The following is a 19,693-nucleotide window of genomic DNA, read 5'->3' as shown; positions in this document are numbered from 1 at the left end:
GACCGCCCGGCGCTTTTGCGCAGCTTCCTGACGATCCTTGTCCATCACTGCCGACACAACAGCAGCAATATTCCGTCCATAAGGAAACACTCTCAAATCACGAACCATGCGAGATGTAAAAAAGTCATCGCCGGCCGCGCGGGGGATAGGAACGTTCTTAGGCCACCAACCCCCAGTAACCTTCAGCATCCGCGCCGAAGACTCCCGGAGCTCGGGCGAAGACATCCTTCCCCCGGGGGCCGCGCAGGTCCCCATCAGCTCCATAGCAAAACTATCAGAGACCCCCAGTCCTCCCATCATAGTACCTAGCTTCCTCTTCTTAGTGGATGGGGCGGCCGCCGGCGCGGGGTCGTCTTCAGTCTCGGCCGCCGGTTTTTTCCCGCGGCGGTCGACATCGTCTTGCCCAGGATAACCGCCATACAGCAGACGGTTCAACTCGAAGACTCTATTCAAGCGATCGTTGGATCCGCGTATATCCCAACTACGCTGGCCCTCCGTCTTCGACACGTAGCGACCAACAATCTGCACCGCCCCATCCTCCGCCTCACGCACGAATGCGGCGGGATCTCGGCCATGCAAGTCCAGTGCGAAGGCGGGACTCCACACCAGCATCCCGCCACGGGAAGGCATCTGGCGAGGGCATACTTCACCCAGCGCCAAGCCACGCGCCAAGGGCCACACCCCATACGCGACGAACTCCTCAACCAGATCGCGCCCGCTACTCAGGCTGGCCGCGCACCGCAGGGCCCCTTCGTCTACATCCTCCTCCGCTACTTCAAACCGCGGGTACGTAGAGTAATAATGCGAACACATCTCGGCCACGGGGAGCCCCGGATGGTCTTCGATTGTGCCCTCGGCAACGTAGAACCAAAATTCCCACCAGTTGCCCCATTTATTGCGGGCACAGGGAACCAACTCAACGACTTCCATCGAAGTCTTGCCCGTCTTCGGCGTAAACGTGCAAGATCCAAATTGAGCAATCTTATTTCCAATTTTCCTTTTCTGCCAGTGCAGACAATAATACTTCGCGAAGACTTCGACCGAGGGCTGCCCGCCGTACGAAGTCGTTGCCTAGACGTATTTCGCCAGAGCCACCACGACATTGGGCGTCAGCTGGTGGACCTGGACGTTGAACCTACGCAGGACTTCTCCCACAAATCGATGTGCGGGCAGACGAAGGCCGGCAGCGAAGAAAGCCTCGAACACAACCAATTCGCCTTCTGGCTCGGGGACCTCCTCCGTCCCCGGGACACGTGCCACTCCGCCGCCGAAATAACCAAGCTGTTGCATGTCTTGCACGCTGTAACACCCCGTCCAATCCCTGGACCGGTGGTACTTACTCCTGGAAGCTCTCTAGGATCATATATTGTCCCCACAGACCAGCACGAGTCTTTTGTGCGCACTTTGTCCTCACTCATGCGCACCCGAGAAAACTTCCCGGTCGGTCACCCATCCCAAATTGCTCCAAGCCAAGCACGCTTAACTTGGAGGTTCTTTCGAGATAGGCTTCCAAAAAAGAAGATGCACCTTGTTGATATGATTACTCTATTAATTCTATTAAGCCTTGGGCCAGGATATCCCATCCGAGGGGCCAGGATATCACAATCCACCCCCCTTAGATGACCGACGTCCTCGTCGGTCAACCCCAATCCAGGAACCTCCCCTCTTAGCCACGTCTGTGTGTCTAGTGTCGTCATATGCCATGCCATGTGACCACTCCGGGCCCACATGTGCCATGCGCCATATACCCGAACCCCCTAGCCCACACACGCCCGTGAAACCGCGAGGGTCGGCTCTGATACCACTTGTAACACCCCGTCCAATCTCTGGACCGGCGGTACTTACTCCTGGCAGCTCTCTAGGATCATATATTGTCCCCACAGACCAACACGAGTCTTTTGTGTGCACTTTGTCCTCACTCATGCGCACCCGAGAAAACTTCCCGGTCGGTCACCCATCCCAAATTGCTCCAAGCCAAGCACGCTTAACTTGGAGGTTCTTTCGAGATAGGCTTCCGAAAAAGAAGATGCACCTTGTTGATATGATTACTCTATTAATTATATTAAGCCTTGGGCCAGGATATCCCATCCGAGGGGCCAGGATATCACACACGCGGACCGAGGACATCCGCGACACGCCGAACTCCACTGTGTCACCGGCGCGCAACTCCTCCGCTGCCACATTGCTCAGCGTCTCCTCGGACGGCGCGCCGGCCAGCGGTGTAGCGGCAGCAGAAGAGGAAGAGGACAACATCGCTACGTACCGTCGGCGGCAGCGGGCGGTCTGCTTCACACGGGCCAGATCTCCGACGAACAAGAGCAAGGAAGGCAGACGAGCAGCGAGCGATTTGAGATGGCGGTTAGGGTTTTCGCGGAGCGCGGAAAGATAAAGTTCAAAACGCGCCGCCCCCGCCCCCTTTTATACACAGGGCACGACGCTTCGGGAAACCCGCAATCCAATAGTACTGCGTCAATCAACGGTCATGTCAAAAACCCCCGCGGAACCACTTCGAGCGAGGGCAGCGTCTCCACCATCTAGCGAAGTCTTCGGCACCAGATGACTTGGTCGAACTGGTCCCTCAGAAGGCAAATGTTGGGGCGAAGGCGAAGACGCCACCCTTCACTCGATGCCTTCGCCGACCTCGCTGCATCAATGGAGACAAGACGACGGGCAGACTTACCCTTCGTCCCACACGCCGCCGGACGAAGACCTATGACGAGGTCGTCTTATCTTGCGACCTCGTCCAACATGGAGGCCCACGTGTGATCCGGCCCATTGTAACAGGCCCTGCGTGGCCGCTGCGGATTACGGGCCTATTTTGTAAAGGTCTCCCTATAATTACGGTCTGTAACCCTGCTTTACGGGAATATTCCGGGGATAACCTAGGCGCCTGGGGGCACATGCATCCTTAACACTGGACGCTGGGCACTCAGATACCTATAAATACCCCCGCACAGTGCCCTTGAGAGGCTAGATTGACAGAGCTATTGCCATCTCGTGCAAAACCCTGTTTGCGTTGCTACACTCCCCCGTTGGATCAACTTGCACCGGAGAGCAAGTTCCAACATGGCCGGAAACGTCCGGTCCACGTGCGCAGGTGGGTGCTCTCGTCGGCGGCGGGTGTGCTGGCCAAACCACGGTGATCTAGTTCAATCCAATGGCACAATGAGCTTCACGGGGTGATGTAGAGGCTATCTGTGCATTGAATCGAAAAATGGCGCAGTGACTTACCCGGTCCACGTGCGCCGGCGGGGTTCTGAACTCCGGCGAGCACAATTTCGCTATTCCGGTGGCGCGGGTCCTCGGTTTAAGCCTTGGCAAGCTTTACGGCCTCCCAGGGAAGCTATCCGAAGGCTTGGATCGAGCGGAGGAGGGCGGGAAAGGGGTTGGCCACGGTGGTTGCCCTCGGGCGGCTCTGGCGGGTCGCGGGGAGGTCGCCGGAGCTATGGGCGAGCTCGGGGGAGTTAGGCGTGGTACGGAGGAGGCAACGGGGAAGGCAGCCGGGCACTGGGATGGGCTTATAGCCGTGGCGCGGGCGTGGTCACGGGCGGCCGCGGGCTCGCGGGGGTTCGCGCACGGGCATGCTCTGAGCGCCCCCCCCCCCCCCGAGTGTCAGCCCGCGTCGAACACGTGGGAGCTCGCTTCTACCATGGTTCAACGGTGGATTTGAGCACCTTAGCGTGCGTATCTTGGCAAAACCACCGTGTACGGTCTCTTCCCTGTTCCATATCCTACCTTTTTGCTGTGAGTTCCAAGTCAAGATACGGTCGGGGTAGGGAGATAGAGGGGTGAGAAGTTGCCTATGTCATAGCTGTCCAAATCGGGACAAAAGCTATGCCAAGTCATGTCAAACGACTTAGGGTAGGTGTCAGCTTCCTCCAGGGCATTCTAGGGGTAATTTGGCGCCACTTTGTCAATTGGGTCGAAGTGTTTTGAATTTTGGATGAGGGTGAACATGTGTGATCTTTGGCCAAAGGTTAGTTTTGGACTTTGGCATTTTCTGATTTTTCTTTTGTGCTCAAACCTTTGGTGAACTTTTTTGGGGCTTTTCTGAAATCTTTTTGGGGTTACTTCCTTACTATTATTTGTAGGTTAGTAAGTGTACTACAACTTTTATACTTGGCCCAAGCCATGATCAAAAGGTTTTCATGACCTTTTGGTCATACTTACATCTAGGGTTCCCATTGTCCAAAGGGGTTTGTATTAAGGTTTTGGGCAATTCTCCCCTTTAGATGTGCATGATAAGTTAGGGAATGATATCCAAGATGGGTTGCACTTGCTTAGGATCTTGAATTCTAAGTTTGATGTACTTTGCTCAAACTAACCCACATGTAATAGTAGGTTTAAATAGTGTAGCCCTGGGTGGACACCCTGAGTAACACCTGGGGTGTTACAGCCCTCCCCCTTAAAGGAATCTCGTCCCGAGATTTTAGGTAGAGTCCCTTGGAGGGGTGCTTGAAGATGTGCTGGTATGCTACCCTTTCTTTTATCCAAGTTTCTCTTGTTAACTGCTCTTCGAATGTCATTCTCTTTACAACTTTAGAAGGAAGTCCTTTTTAAGTTAAATTCACAACTTAGACTACCCTTGTTATCTAAGTTTTTCTTATAATTGTATTCAAAGGGCAGGTGGGGTGGGGTTTTGGGGTTACGTACCGACTCCTTTGGGCAGAAAGTCAGGGAAGCGAGAGCATAGAAAATCCTCAGTCTCCCATGTAGCTTCTTCTACTGAATGGTGACTCCACTGAACCTTATACATTTTGATCGACTTTGCCCGCATTGACCTTTCTTTCTGATCCAATACTTTGATGAGGTGCTCTTGATAAGATAAGTCTGGTTCTATCTCAAGATCTGGTTCAGGTAGCACTTCAGTGGGTAGGCGGACACATTTTCGCAGCTGAGATACATGAAACACATTGTGAACTGCTGACATGTGAGGTGGCAATTCCAATTGATAGGCTACGGGTCCACAACTTGCTTTGATCTCATAGGGTCCAATGTAGCGAGGAGCTAACTTGCCCTTGATCCCGAATCTCTGAACACCCTTGGTGGGTGACACTTTAAGATAGACATGGTCTCCCACTTCAAACTGTAGAGGCTTCTGCCTCTTGTCATGATAACTCTTTTGCCTGGCCTGAGCAGCTTCTAAGTTCTTTGTAATAACTCTGACCTTTTCCTCTGCCTCAAGTACCAAATCTGGTCCAAATATTTCCCTCTCTCTTGCTTGAGACCAATTCAGCGGGGTTCTACATCTTCTCCCATATAAGGCTTCAAAAGGTGCCATCTTCAGACTGGACTGGTAGCTGTTATTATAAGAAAATTCTGCCAAAGAAAGACACTTGTCCCAATCCTTTCCGTAGTGTAGGACACATGCCCGCAACATGTCTTCCAAAATCTGATTTACCCTTTCCGTCTGGCCATCTGTTTGAGGATGGTATGCTAAGCTTCGTATTACCTGGGTCCCAAGTGAGTCTTGCAGCTGCTCCCAAAAGCGTGCCACAAACAGTGCTCCTCTGTCAGATACAATGGTCTTTGGAATACCATGCAACTGCACTATTTGATCAACATAAATTTCTGCATACTTCTCTGTCTTGTGGGTGGTATGCACTGCTAAGAAATGAGCAGTCTTGGTTAATCTGTCCACAATAACCCAAATGGAATCATGGTGCCTGGAGGTCTTGGGCAATCCCACGATAAAGTCCATGCAAATGTCCTCCCATTTCCAAGATGGTATGGGAAGGGGTTGCAAAGGGCCTGCTGCCTTCAAATGACTGGCTTTGATTCTCTGGCAGGTATCACACTCGGATATGTACTTGGCAATTTCCCTCTTCATCCTGGTCCACCAGTATAAGGATCTGAGATCATGGTACATCTTGTTGCTATCAGGGTGCATGGAAAATTTGGAAAGGTGAGCTTCATCCAATATCCTCTTTCTGAGTTCAGGGTCTTTGGGGACAACCAATCGATCTCCAAACCATAGAATTCCCTTGATGTTCTGACGGAAGCACTTGTATTTCTCTACCTTCTGCTCGATCATTTCCTTGATAACCTGAACACCCTTGTCTTCAATCTGGGCCCTGACTATTTGCTCTTGTAATGTGGGCTCCACCGAGATATAATTTAAATCACCTGAAGAAACAACTTCCAGGTTCAGCTTGCACAATTCATCACACAGGGTGGTAACTCTCGCATCCATGCTCATACAATTGCACTGGGCCTTTCTGCTCAAGGCATCTGCCACAACATTGGCCTTGCCGGGATGGTAATGCACCTCCAAATCATAGTCCTTGATTAATTCTAACCATCTCCTCTGCCTCATGTTAAGATCTGCCTGAGTGAAAATGTATTTGAGGCTCTTGTGATCAGTGTAAATGTTACAGTGAGCTCCCATCAAGTAGTGTCTCCATATCTTTAGAGCATGAACCATAGCTGCTAACTCCAGATCATGTGTAGGGTAGTTCTGCTCATGGGGTCTGAGTGCTCGGGAGGCATAAGTGATTACTCTGTTATCTTGCATTAAGACACATCCCAATCCTGTACCAGAAGCATCACAATAAACTTCAAAGGGCTTGGTGTTGTCAGGTTGAGCCAGCACTGGGGCTGTTGTCAAATGCTGCCTTAGTGTATGAAAAGCATCTTCGCACTTTTGGCTCCAATTAAATTTGACTCCCTTCTTCAACAGTTCAGTCATTGGCTTGGCAATTCTAGAGAAATCCAGAATGAATCGTCGATAATACCCTACCAATCCCAGAAAACTCCGAATCTGCCTCACTGTAGTCGGGGGTTTCCAATCCATTACCTCTTGTACCTTCTCAGGATCAACAGATATCCCATCTTGAGAAATTGTGTGACCCAAGAATTTAATCTCCTTTAGCCAAAACTCACATTTAGACAACTTAGCATAAAGATGATGATCGCGTACCCGCTGAAGCACGATGTGCAGATGCTCAGTATGTTCATCTTCATTCTTTGAATAGACCAGAATATCATCAATGAAAACAACCACGAACTTGTCCAACTCTGGCATGAATACTGAGTTCATCAGGTACATAAAATAAGCCGGGGCATTGGTCAACCCAAAAGACATCACCAAAAACTCATAAAGCCCATATCTGGTTGAGAAGGCCGTCTTGGGAATATCACTGGCACGGATCTTGATCTGATGGTAACCTGAGCGAAGATCTATCTTGGAGAATACCTTGGCTCCCACCAACTGATCAAACAAAACATCAATGCGGGGCAGTGGGTATTTGTTCTTGATAGTCACCGCATTGAGAGGGCGGTAATCGACACACATTCTCAAACTCTCGTCCTTTTTCTTCACAAATAAAGCAGGACATCCCCAAGGTGAAGTACTTGGGCGAATGAACCCCTTGTCCAGCAACTCCTACAATTGCTTTTTCAGCTCTGCTAATTCTGCGGGAGGCATCCTATAGGGTCTCTTAGAGATAGGAGCAGTCTCGGGTTGCAATTCAATGGCGAACTCAATGTCTCGGTCAGGTGGCATCCCTGGCAATTCATCTGGAAAAACATCTGGGTAGTCACCGACCACTGGGATCTTTTCCACTGGGGATTCTATCATAACGAAGGCACAAGAATGAGTACATCCCTGGTCGGGCAAATATAATGTGGTTTCACCACAGGTCGGTGAGTGCACTTCAATGGCCCTAGCTGCAATATCAATCACAGCCTGATGTTTGGTCAACCAGTCAGTTCCCAATATGATATCCACACTATCCCAACCCAAAATGAGGAGGTTGGTTTTAATTATCAGACTATCAAACCTTATAGGCACATTCTTGTTGATTTGGTAGGTGGCAACCCTGCCTCCTGGTGTTGAAATTGTAATACCCCCATTTGTGTGGTGAAAAGGCAATTGACACTTGGCACTAAATTTTGCACTGATAAAACTATGCGATGCACCAGAATCAAAAAGAATAATAGCAGGATAACTCAAAACTGTAAAGATACCAGTCATGACGGGTGCTCCCTCTGGAATATCAGCCATGGTGGTGAAGTTCAGCCGGCCTTGCCTCACTTGCACCTTCTGTCTCTTGCCCTGATTCTGATTTACATTCTGCCCCTGCCTCTGCTGGTTTCTGGGACAATTCTTGGCATAATGTCCGGTGTTGCCACATGTGAAACACCTGTTGTCATTTGCCTGGCGATATTGCTGCTGCTGTTGATTGTTCCTCTGGGCTGGAAACTGGGTGCGGTTGGGTGCCTGCTGCTGCTGCTGCTGTGGTCGGATCACCCATCGCCCTTGCTGCTGCTGAGGTCCCCTGTTCTGAGTGTCAGACACAATCCTGAAGCACTGTGGCTGAGCTGAAGGTCCTGCCACAGGGGTCTTCCTTTTCTTTTCTGCCTGACGAGCTGTGATACAGTCCTCCTGGGAGATGGCCATGTTGACCAACTCATTATAGCTGTTGGCCCTGACGGTGTTGAGACGGTCATGGAGCTTAGTGCTGAGCCCCCTCCTGAACATGTCTCTCTTCTTCTCGTCTGTGTCTGCATGGTACCCGGCATACTGGCACAGGTCATTAAAATCCTGAGCATACTGCAACACTGTCCTGTTGCCCTGAGTGAGTGCCAGAAACTCGTTGAGCTTTCGGTCCATAATTCCGGTTGGTATATGGTGCCCTCTGAAAGCTGCCTTGAACTCTCTCCATTCCACCTCTCGGTCCTCTGGCTGCATAGCAAGAAAATGGTCCCACCAAGTCCTTGCGGGTCCGCGAAGCTGCTGGGTGGCGAACCTGACCTTAGTGACCTCTGAGCAAACTCCATGGAGTAGCGGGAATTTGGATTCAACTACTCTCAACCATACATCCGCATCAAGTGGGTCCTCTACCCTGGTGAACAATGGAGGCTGGGTACTGAGGAACTCCTGGTAGGTAGCTGCCGCGGGGTGACGTTGATGATCTCCACCACCATAGTGCTGAGGTGGTGGCTGACGCTGAGCTAGCTGCCTCAAGATCTCATTCTGCTGAGCCATTAGCTCCTGCAGAGTGGGAGGCGGTGGCGGCGGTGGAGGAACGCGCTCATTCTGGCCACGACGCGCTCTCCCGGCCATCTGAAAAATCACATATTTTCTTAATACCACATCTTCAAGTTTAAGGTTTAATCGCGGTGAAAGAGTCAAAAGGCGAAATTGATAGATTCTTGCATAAACATAAAGGAATTTCACAAGGCATAAACTTTTCTTCCCAATTTAAAACTAACATCATCCATCAACCATGCTTCCAAAAGAGTTTATCATGATTACATCAATGGCCCAAAAGACTCAACTCTATCTAGCCTAGTACCCCAAGGGTGCAAAAGCTAAGCTAGCTTGGAGGAGTCCCACCATTACTGACTTCTAGCCCTACTCCTGATACCTAGTGAGCAAACGAGGCAACACTCGACTCGGGGGAAGGTGGTCTCCCTGAGCCAGCAGTGTCCAAGCTGGAGGCAGGCTCCTCTCCTCCCTCAATGTCGACGTCCTCGTTGGCCTCCATGTCCTAGATCTCCTGGTGATGCATATCTAGGTGCTCATTAGCCTCAGCAAGCTGCTGCTGGGTGTTGATAAGCTGATCCTCGAGAACCTCGATGGTGTTCTCCCTGGTCCCCACTAATTCCTCCAGCTCTTGGATCTCATTGGACAGCTGCTCCACCTGCAAGTCCTTTTCCACCATCTCAGTGGACAAATCAACCACAAGCTCCTCTCTGTTGTCCAGGGTGATCTTTGTTGCCTCCAACAATGCCATCAGATGGGACATCGTCTCACCACGCATCACTTGCAGACGGTACAGGGCATTCATGCACCGTACTGTCAAGTGAGCAGTATGACCCGGGTAGATAGCCCAGATGTCCTTGGCATGCTCCACCCGATCCTTCCACATGGGGTCGTCCTCCCTCTCTGCGGGGAACAAGCCAATGGGGTGAGTGGACAGCTCCAAGGGATGGAATCCGCAGAAAGTGGTCAACCCGTGCAGAGCAATCGCTTCAATCGTGTCCTCAGCCCGGTATCCAAAAGACTCAGAGTCCAGCGAACGCCATCCTGGCTGCAGGGGATGAGGCTCCAAGGTCATCCTCATCCTACAGCGGGGCACTCGGTGCTTCTCGAACTACTGCACCGCGTACTGAGGAGGTGTCATGTATCCGGCCCCCTGAAGTACCTCCCACAAAATGCGGGGAAAGCCCTCTCGTGCAAGCCCGTCAGTGTGGGACAGTGCATTCCCGTCGTCTGAGGATCCGTGGGAAGTCATCTGTGTACGGTTAAGCGTAAGTAAAAGAAAAAGAATTATAAAAAGAAAAAGGAAACACAACTCAGCCTCTCTCTAATTATAAAAATGGTACTGGGGTACTTAGTTGGTCATCATTTTGTACGTAAGTCTTTACGCATTTATCTATTTGTTTATTTAAGAATGCATGCATGCTCGTCCTGAACGACCTCACATCAATATAAAGGGAATAGGGAAGAACTTCCATCCCTTATAGTAGCATGTAGGGCTTAATCGCTTAGCCACCTAACTATCCCTCTATCATCCTAAGGCTTCCGTCCTAGGTCTATCCTGATCGCCATACGATCTATCCAACATTTGTTTCTATCAAGTTTTACTTTGGAAATAGGACGATATTTATAGTTTATTGATTCCTCTGTGGTGGTACAAGCTCCGATGCCAGCTGTGGCGGAACTGTACGAATTATTCCGACTTAAGTGCCTAAGCCCCGCCTTAGAGGCTTGACCACAGTTAAATGGGAATAATTTGTCAATCCCTCGGATCTAGTCCGACGAGGCCACTGACAGGATCAAGTACCACAATCTCACTCGAAGGTGAGTCACAGAGCAAATACAATAAAGCATAAAACCATGCATTAAGGAGTATTAAATTATTACATCACCATCGGAGTTTTGCAAAAGTAGTCATCATTGTTCGAGTGCAGCGGAATAAAACTAACGATAAATAAATGGAGGGATGGGGAAGCCTATCCCATCACTCCTCATGCTCCTCCTCAGCCGAGGCGGGGTCCCACTCGACAGTCGAACCTAGTGGCAAGATGGACGGCCAAGTCACTCCAGCAACCATGTCCTCCAGAGAACCTGTAAAATTATGCCACAAGCAAGGCTGAGTATACTAATACTCAGCTAGACTTACCCGGTGTGAGGAGTCTACTCCTCTACCTCTAGACATGCAGCTGTTTGGCTGTGGGGGTTTGGTTGCCAAAAGCACTAGCTGAGTTTCTAAATCAAGTTTTAACTTTGCCAATTTAAGTGTGACTCTCTTAAGGCTAAATGTGTACTATCTATTCATACATAGTAGCAAACATTTTTAGCAATCAACATCTTGTATCAACTCATCATATTTTCACTTGTTACTCAATGCAGTATAATGGATCAAGCAGTCTCATTAGCTGCGAGAAGCAGACGGTTCGAATCGAGTTTTTATCCATGCAAGGTAAACCTAAACACACGACATGTAGGGGCACTCCGTCCCCATACACATCAACCGTCCTCATCGATTCCCCGTCAGCGGATCAGGGCTCACCGCCTTGGCGTACATGCCTCACTGACCCCGACTGCCGTTGTGCAGTGACCGCACTTGTACCCACCATAACCGGAATGGGAGACCACGTCTCAGGTCGCGTGAGGGGATATGTCCACTGCCAGGTTCACTCAGGTACTAGGCTTACCGATTTACCATATTTCTCGGTATGTGCTTAGTACGTTCAAACGCTTGACACAGGTATCCGCACGTTAATCCTTATTCCAATTTCATCTCATAGGCCACGCATCCCCATGGATCCGTGTCCACAAACCAACTATCAATATGATATGAAAGTGGGTACAACCAATTCCTGACCTCGCGCGAGTGCTAGGAAAACCACTCGACTTCTACCGAGATCCTAGTTAATAAAGCAGCTACTCGACCTAGCATACTAGTATTCATCTCAATAGGATTCCTGAGATCATACAACTAGGGTTTCAAACAACTCCTACACCTAAGTGCACATTCAATCTTGCAATCATTAAGTATGGTAAAATAGCATAAATAACAGGTTATGCATAAAACCGGGGCTTGCCTTCCAAAGCAGTGGCAGGCAGATCCTCTAGTGCAGGCTCTGGTGCTGGATCCGGGGCTACCTCCTGAGTAGCTCCTTGCTCCGGCACGAGGACGTACTCTCCGTCAGCGAGGTTATAGTCTATCGAAATGCAATGAATATGTATGTCATGATTATGCAGGATTTAATAACATTATGCTAAAGGAAGAAAAACCAAGTTAATGAGTAACTTAGGGTTTCTTGGTCATACGTGGCTTTTAGTGGTTTATGCTTATCACTCTAGGTTTAGGTTTTTGTTAAGGATAAGCATAGTGGATTGGTATTTCCTTAATATAATTCAGTGGACAATTTATAAAGGATTTTAGGATGACACTAATTTCCATTATTCATTTTCCCTTTCTTTATTTTCTATTTATGGATTCTAGTGTAGGTTTGAACTACAACAGTGGTTTAACTTTTTCCAAAAATTCTGTAAAAATTACAGTGGGTTGCCCTTGGTCACTATAGCCCATTCTAGGAATTTGAGGTTCAAAATAAAAAGGCTATGCTTTAGACAAAAATAACAAAAGTTGTGTAAATAGGCCACTTTGTACTACAATTCTTAACTAGGGGTGGGTTCTATCCTAAGGGTTATTTTTGTTGGTATCTAACAGTAATAATAAGCTTCTGTGCCAAAAACCACAGAAAGATAAGGGATGGTCATTTAGTTGTGATTTTCCAAAGTTTTATGCCAAAAAAGCACTTTCCACTACCTTGCTATTTCAAAAATGTCAAACAACAGATTTCATATTTTTCCTATGTTCTTTATAACAAAAGATTTACTATCCCAAAGGTTGGGGTGTTTTCACCTTGGGGTTATTTTTGTAGGGCTTTTCTAAGTTTTCCTTGTTTTCTTAAAATAGAAGGCATCCTATTTATTTTATACTAAACCAGGGTATAATCAATTTTTCTAGTAACCTACACTGAATAAGTATACTAACAAAAATATGGGGGCTCCCTGGTTCTTTATTTAAATCACTTTTCCTATTTTCTTTAACCTTAAGCATAATGTAAAATAAATGGCAAACTCTACCTTAATGGGATGTACAGAGGGGTTTAGCATTTTTAAATAGGTCAGTAGGTGGTCATAAACTTCTCCAAATTTTCTTAACTCCAGTTAAATAGTGCAACTATTTTTCTTCCCATTATCTAGCTTTTGGTCAAATCAGTATTTAAATCAGAACCCTAAAGTTTTCTGTAGTACATAGGGGGTTTTATATTTTTCTTAAGTAGTTTATATTATTTAAGATCTGACAAAATTGGTTTGACTAAATTTGGATGAATAAAACAGAAGATATGAATTATTCAAGTTCTGTTCAAATTTTAAATCAGATTTAATAAAAGGTTTCCTGGAAAACCACTTTGCACCGAGGTCCTTGGGTTATTTCAAAACTAGCTCTCTCAGTTATACCCCCGCGCTACTATTCATCTGAGTCACTGACATTGCGCAGAACCCCCTAGATTTCTTTTCTTCTCCCCCGCGGTCCCTCCCTAGGTTTAAACAGTACCCGCGAGAAAGAAAAGGGTGGCGCGGCTTACCGGCGGCGAGAGAGGTCCTGCGAGGGGTGGGGTTGGCTCCGGGAGGTTCTGGCGGTCACAACGGTGTACGGCTCGACGGCGGGGGTGGCCGGAATCGTCCGGTCCACGTGCGCAGGCGGGTGCTCTCGTCGGCGGCGGGTGTGCCGGCCAAACCACGGTGATCTAGTTCAATCCAATGGCACGATGAGCTTCACGGGGTGATGTAGAGGCTATCTGTGCATTGAATCGAAAAATGGCGCAGTGACTTACCCGGTCCACGTGCGCCGGCGGGGTTCTGAACTCCGGCGAGCACAATTTCGCTATTCCGGTGGCGCGGGTCCTCGGTTTAAGCCTTGGCAAGCTTTACAGCCTCCCAGGGAAGCTATCCGAAGGCTTGGATCGAGCGGAGGAGGGCAGGAAAGGGGTTGGCCACGGTGGTTGCCCTCGGGCGGCTCTGGCTGGTCGCCGGAGCTATGGGCGAGCTCGGGGGAGTTAGGCGTGGTACGGAGGAAGCAACGGGGAAGGCAGCCGGGCACTGGGACAGGCTTTATAGCCGTGGCGCGGGCGTGGTCACGGGTGGCCGCGGGCGCGCGGGGGTTCGCGCACGGGCATGCTCTGAGCGCGCCCCCAAGTGTCAGCCCGCGTCGAACACGTGGGAGCTCGCTTCTGCCATGGTTCAACGGCGGATTTGAGCACATTAGCATGCGTATCTTGGCAAAACCACCGTGTACGGTCTCTTCCCTGCTCCATATCCTACCTTTTTGCTGTGAGTTCCAAGTCAAGATACGGTCGGGGTAGGGAGATAGAGGGGTGAGAAGTTGCCTATGTCATAGCTGTCCAAACCGGGACAAAAGCTATGCCAAGTCATGTCAAACGACTTAGGGTAGGTGTCAGCTTCCTCCAGGGCATTCTAGGGGTAATTTGGTGCGACTTTGTCAATTGGGTCGAAGTGTTTTGAATTTTGGATGAGGGTGAACATGTGTGATCTTTGGCCAAAGGTTAGTTTTGGACTTAGGCATTTTCTGATTTTTCTTTTGTGCTCAAACCTTTGGTGAACTTTTTTGGGGCTTTTCTGAAATCTTTTTGGGGTTACTTCCTTACTATTATTTGTAGGTTAGTAAGTGTACTACAACTTTTATACTTGGCCCAAGCCATGATCAAAAGGTTTTCATGACCTTTTGGTCATACTTACATCTAGGGTTCCCATTGTCCAAAGTGGTTTGTATTAAGGTTTTGGGCAATTCTCCCCTTTAGATGTGCATGATAAGTTAGGGAATGATATCCATGATGGGTTGCACTTGCTTAGGACCTTCAATTCTAAGTTTGATGTACTTTGCTCAAACTAACCCACCTGTAATAGTAGGTTTAAATAGTGTAGCCCTGGGTGGACACCCTGAGTAACACCTGGGGTGTTACAACTACCACTAAAACATGAGCATAACATCATGAGCATCAGTATATCATGTGTTGTTACACTTAGAATGCATTCACTAGGCAAAAATTTCATACAAGTTGTATTGATATGACTAGTCATGGGTAAAACCCTAGGGTAGGGTACTTAACCCTAAACTGAGCTTATGGTGTTAATAAAGCCCAAATGAGATAAAACTTCAAAACTCATGAGAAATAATCATAAGATATCACCTTTAATGAGATTTGATAGCACCCAAACCCTAGAAGTGCTAGAAACCCTAAATAGACCCCTGGAAAACCCTGGATTGAAACCCTAGGGGGTTTTATGTAAATGTTGCACACTTTTGGACCTAAGTGCAAAAACCAAGGAATTAGTGTACCTTAAGTCATATGGCTCACATATTTGAAGATTTGCAAATGAAACCATGAGAGTTGGGCCTAATTGCAAAAAGGCCACTCTAGTGCTCATGTATGGCTAAGTCTGAAAATCATTGAAGAAGGCTAACTTTGGAACCCTGTAGATCCCAAAAATATAAAGATTTTGCCTAGGGTCAACACATCAAAAGTCTAGAGCTACTATAGGAGTACAACTTTGCTTAAGGGATTAAGCATTGTTGTTATACAAAGTTGGGAGAAAACTAGGCTGAAAGTTGTGTTGTCAGTCATCCTTAAGTCTGAATTATCAGTCACAGTTAAAATAGACAAACTTAGAGCTCGATTTCGAGTAAGATCCTGTGACTATTTAATGGTGAACATTGTAACAAAGTTAAAGCTGAATTATAGAGCTACAACTTTGTTATAGAGAGATGGTCAAGTCACTACATGAATTTTAAGGTAAATCGCGCTGCAAAACGCTCTGTCGGAACGACTAAAGCAGTTCTTGATGGTACAGCGCGTGAAAAGATCTTCAGGTTCACTGCACTTCGCCGTCGGTGATCCGCGCACCCGGATTCGCGCCGGTCACCATGATTTGTGCCGAGCACGCAGTGGATATCCACGGGGAGGTAAAAGATCTCGCGGGGAAGCAGATGTGGTCGCAGGGAAGCTTATCAGCGTGCCTGTAGCCGTTGCGACGTGGCCAGACCGCCGGTGTCGTCGTGGACACTCCGGTGACCTCAATTATGCCACGCCGTGACTCTTCACTATGCGGTAGTAACCGTGGCACATCTAGGCTTACCCTCTCTGAACCGCTGCACCGGTGAACGCCACGATTGAGTCACCAGTGATCTTCTTCCTCTCCGACCGCCAGCGCACCAATCCAAAATTGGAGGCCACAACTCTTGAACACTATAAATTAAGCACACTGCTAGCTCCGTTAGATAATCACGAAGCCAGAGCACCCGCTCGTGCCTCCGATTAGCCACCATAGCTCTCTAATTTCTCTTTCTCCCCAAATTGGTTTTCCGCACCCGTGAACACCTCGCCGTGGCTAGACGTCTACAGGTTAGCTCGTGCTCTTCTGTGGGATGTTCTCGCCTCCCTCATGTCCCCTGTTGCTCTCAGAACCATCTGATTGAATTAAACCACCTTGAATCACCCAGAACACGATAAGTTACCTCCGGTTTCCATCGCCACCGTGGACAGAACGATTGTAAGCTGGAACCTTGCAATTGATTGAGGGGTTATAGTCGTTAGGGGGCAATTAGGTGTTAGCTGAGTTAGGGCTCTAGTCATTAAGCATATCGGCCAGTACGGGTTCACCGGAGAGCGTGCTCACCGGCGTTCCCCATCGAGGACTTGACATTGTAAAGAAATAGAACTACGGGGTTATTTTTGTAAGATGTTAGTGACTCTAGGAATAGTCCCAGGAACGCTTTCCAAGTTATTTAAAACGTCGGGGGCCTATTCGCAAAGTCAACACCGCGGGCGCGGGCGCGCGCGGGTTCTCCCCTTCTGCAGGCCGGTTGGGCTGAAATCAACCTAACACTATTCATTGTTTTTTACTTTTTCTTTTTCTGACAAGATTAGAGAATTTCTAGAAAATTGTAGAAAAATGCTAAAAATGCAAGACCAATTTTCTAGATTCCTAATTTCCTATAGTATTTAATAAAAATAGTAGTATGATTTTTAGTCCAAATAAGGAATTATAGAATATTTATAATAGCCAAAACCCATACCCCTGGAATTTTAGAAATTAGTTAATAACTCCAAAAATCACTAAACCTTTTGGGTCAGCTTTAGATGTTATTTAGAAGCCTTGGGTAAAGTTTGGTATGATTTGGACCATGTTTGGTACCTAGAACCCAAAACCCTAGTTTCCTAGAGTCCCGTGAAGGAAAATTGTATTCAAGACCTAAGATAATATACTTTTTATTATCTTTGCATTTTCATAAGCATACATGAGCATTCATGATTATATACATGTGATATATAGAAAACAAAGAAGAAGTAGAAGTTGAAGAAGCAAGAGCTACACCACCACCACCTGAAGAACCTCAGGCCAGGAACTACTTTTATTTTGACATCTGTGGAGCAGAGCCCGACTCACCTATAACACAAGGCAAGCCCTGGTGCATTTGCCACCTCCTTGCTATTTTAAAATCTTTCTCACTTGCTTGATGCATTAGGTGATAGGAGTTATGTGCTAAACAAGTTGCTGCATTTCCTTCCTTGAGAATTTGATTACCTTTCCTTGATCTCCTATTTTACAAAAAGGTTTTTCTTATGCTTAGCTTTGCTCTAGAAAAACAAAATGTTTTGTTTTGACAAAAGATGATGCTTCAAGTGGGTGGGATGTTTTCAAAATAAAACTTGATGGTGGATCCATCATGGCCGTGATGGGTTCAACATCAGAAAAGATGTACCTCTGCCAGGTACCAAACTTTGGGTTGAAAATAATAAAGCTGAGACCGGGCAGTTGACTTGCACGAGAAAGGAGTCTCGGTGTAGTGTCTCCGTCTGAGTCGATTAAGGACCTTGTCGATGTAGGCTTGATGATCAAGGACCCTTTAACTGGTCACATGCCTCATCATGGCTAAGCTTTGCCTCGGGCGGACTAATACTAGAATAAGATAACACACAATGGGAGTGGAGAGATGGCGAGAGTAGCGTGTACCCTCCATGGCAAGAGGCTGGACGGTGGTGTATCTGTGCTCTCGGTTGGCGTGAACCTGATCTGGTCTTAAGAACCCCGATGGCGAGTTGACATATGCAAGGGTTAAGTGCTACATATGTCGTGTGATTGGAGATCCTCAGCTGAGTATTAATCGATTCGGATCACCGTTACTTCTCGGACATGAAGACTTGGTCACTAACTTACACGTAGAAATCCAGTGAACTAAAGGGATGATGAAAAGACGCCTAGTGTAGGCCAAGTGCTTGAACTAGGATAGAAAGAACTTTAGATGTAGGTAACTTTACTTAACCTGACAAGTAAAACTAGATTTTTGAGGATCCACTATTAGTAAGCATTTCTGCAAACAGAGTCTTTGATTCTTGATAAGCCATACCTTGATTCCCAAAAGCCAGCATATCCTTGAGAGTCTTTTATTTTGACGGGTAAGACTTGCGAAAGTACACTCCATACTCAGGGTTTTCGAACCCATGTTGTTGTAGGTGAGGAAGCAACAAATGTTTGTTGCTTTTGTTCCAAGGTGGTGCCTAAGGAAGAAAACCAAGACTGAAGCCTCGGGAGGAAGTGTCCTCTTTTAAAAACTTTTTACTGTTATCGGGAGGGGTTTTTGCCTCCCAGGGTATGTAATAATACTACTCCAGCACTCTTATATTTACTGGTCTGTAATAATACTACTCTTTCTATACTTTAATATAAAATAAGTTGTTATAACTGCTTCCGCATACTCGTACCTCCGATGTGTTGTAATATCTGCATGACGGGTGAAACGCTCTTGGGCAAGGTAAAGAATATAGATACTGAACTTGTCAAGTGATCAGGTGCACCTGCAGGGTTATCTGAGGTCCGATGGACAAGGACAACTGTAGGTGGGCCTAATGACTTGGGAGGTTCTGTCACAGTATGGGCAAATTTACAAAGTAATGTTTGATTCCTAAATTACAATATCTTTTACAAAGATACTTTAAATGTTTCTAAGCCTTGTTCAACAGCTTCAGCAATCTTCGAAATGAGCTTCGGACTATTGACCTTCGTCATCATCATCATGTACACAACAAAACATTATAAGGTAAAAAGTAATTACAAGAGAGCAAGCAACAGGTATAAGTATCATACCGGCTTTAGCAGGCTTCGGGCCTCGTCACAAGCCAACTCTCGACCACCCTTCGCCCAAATTTACGTTATGAATCTGCTCCATATGCTTTGGGCTATATTGGGGATGTTAGCCAAATCCGATATAGATAGGTCGAAGTTTGGTCTATTTAATTTTTTTGCGTGTGTACAGCCAACCTTCAAAAATGCTGCGGCTGTACCACGAGAAACTAGCAGGGCACAGAAGTCACCGTGCCCGGCTATTAGTTCGTCGAGTGCCTTCTCCTTCAATATGTTCGAAGGTGCTGGATAAGTTTTCGGCCGAAGGGGTAAACTTTTCAGCGCTGGCCCCAACCGAGTTAAAAACCTTTTTTAGTCGCTGTATGCAGCGGCTACCAAAATCCAGACACATGTTCCGAAGATCTTCCAAAGATTGTTTCAGCTTCGTATTTTCAGCAGCTTCAGCTTCGTATTTTGTTTGTAAGTCTTTTCTTTCCTGCTTGAAGCTCTCTGATTTTTGCAGGA

This window comes from Zea mays, chromosome 2 (genome assembly GCF_902167145.1).
Source record: "Zea mays cultivar B73 chromosome 2, Zm-B73-REFERENCE-NAM-5.0, whole genome shotgun sequence".
Classification (NCBI taxonomy): Eukaryota; Viridiplantae; Streptophyta; class Magnoliopsida; order Poales; family Poaceae; genus Zea; species Zea mays.
Note: the sequence above shows the minus strand (reverse complement) of the source record.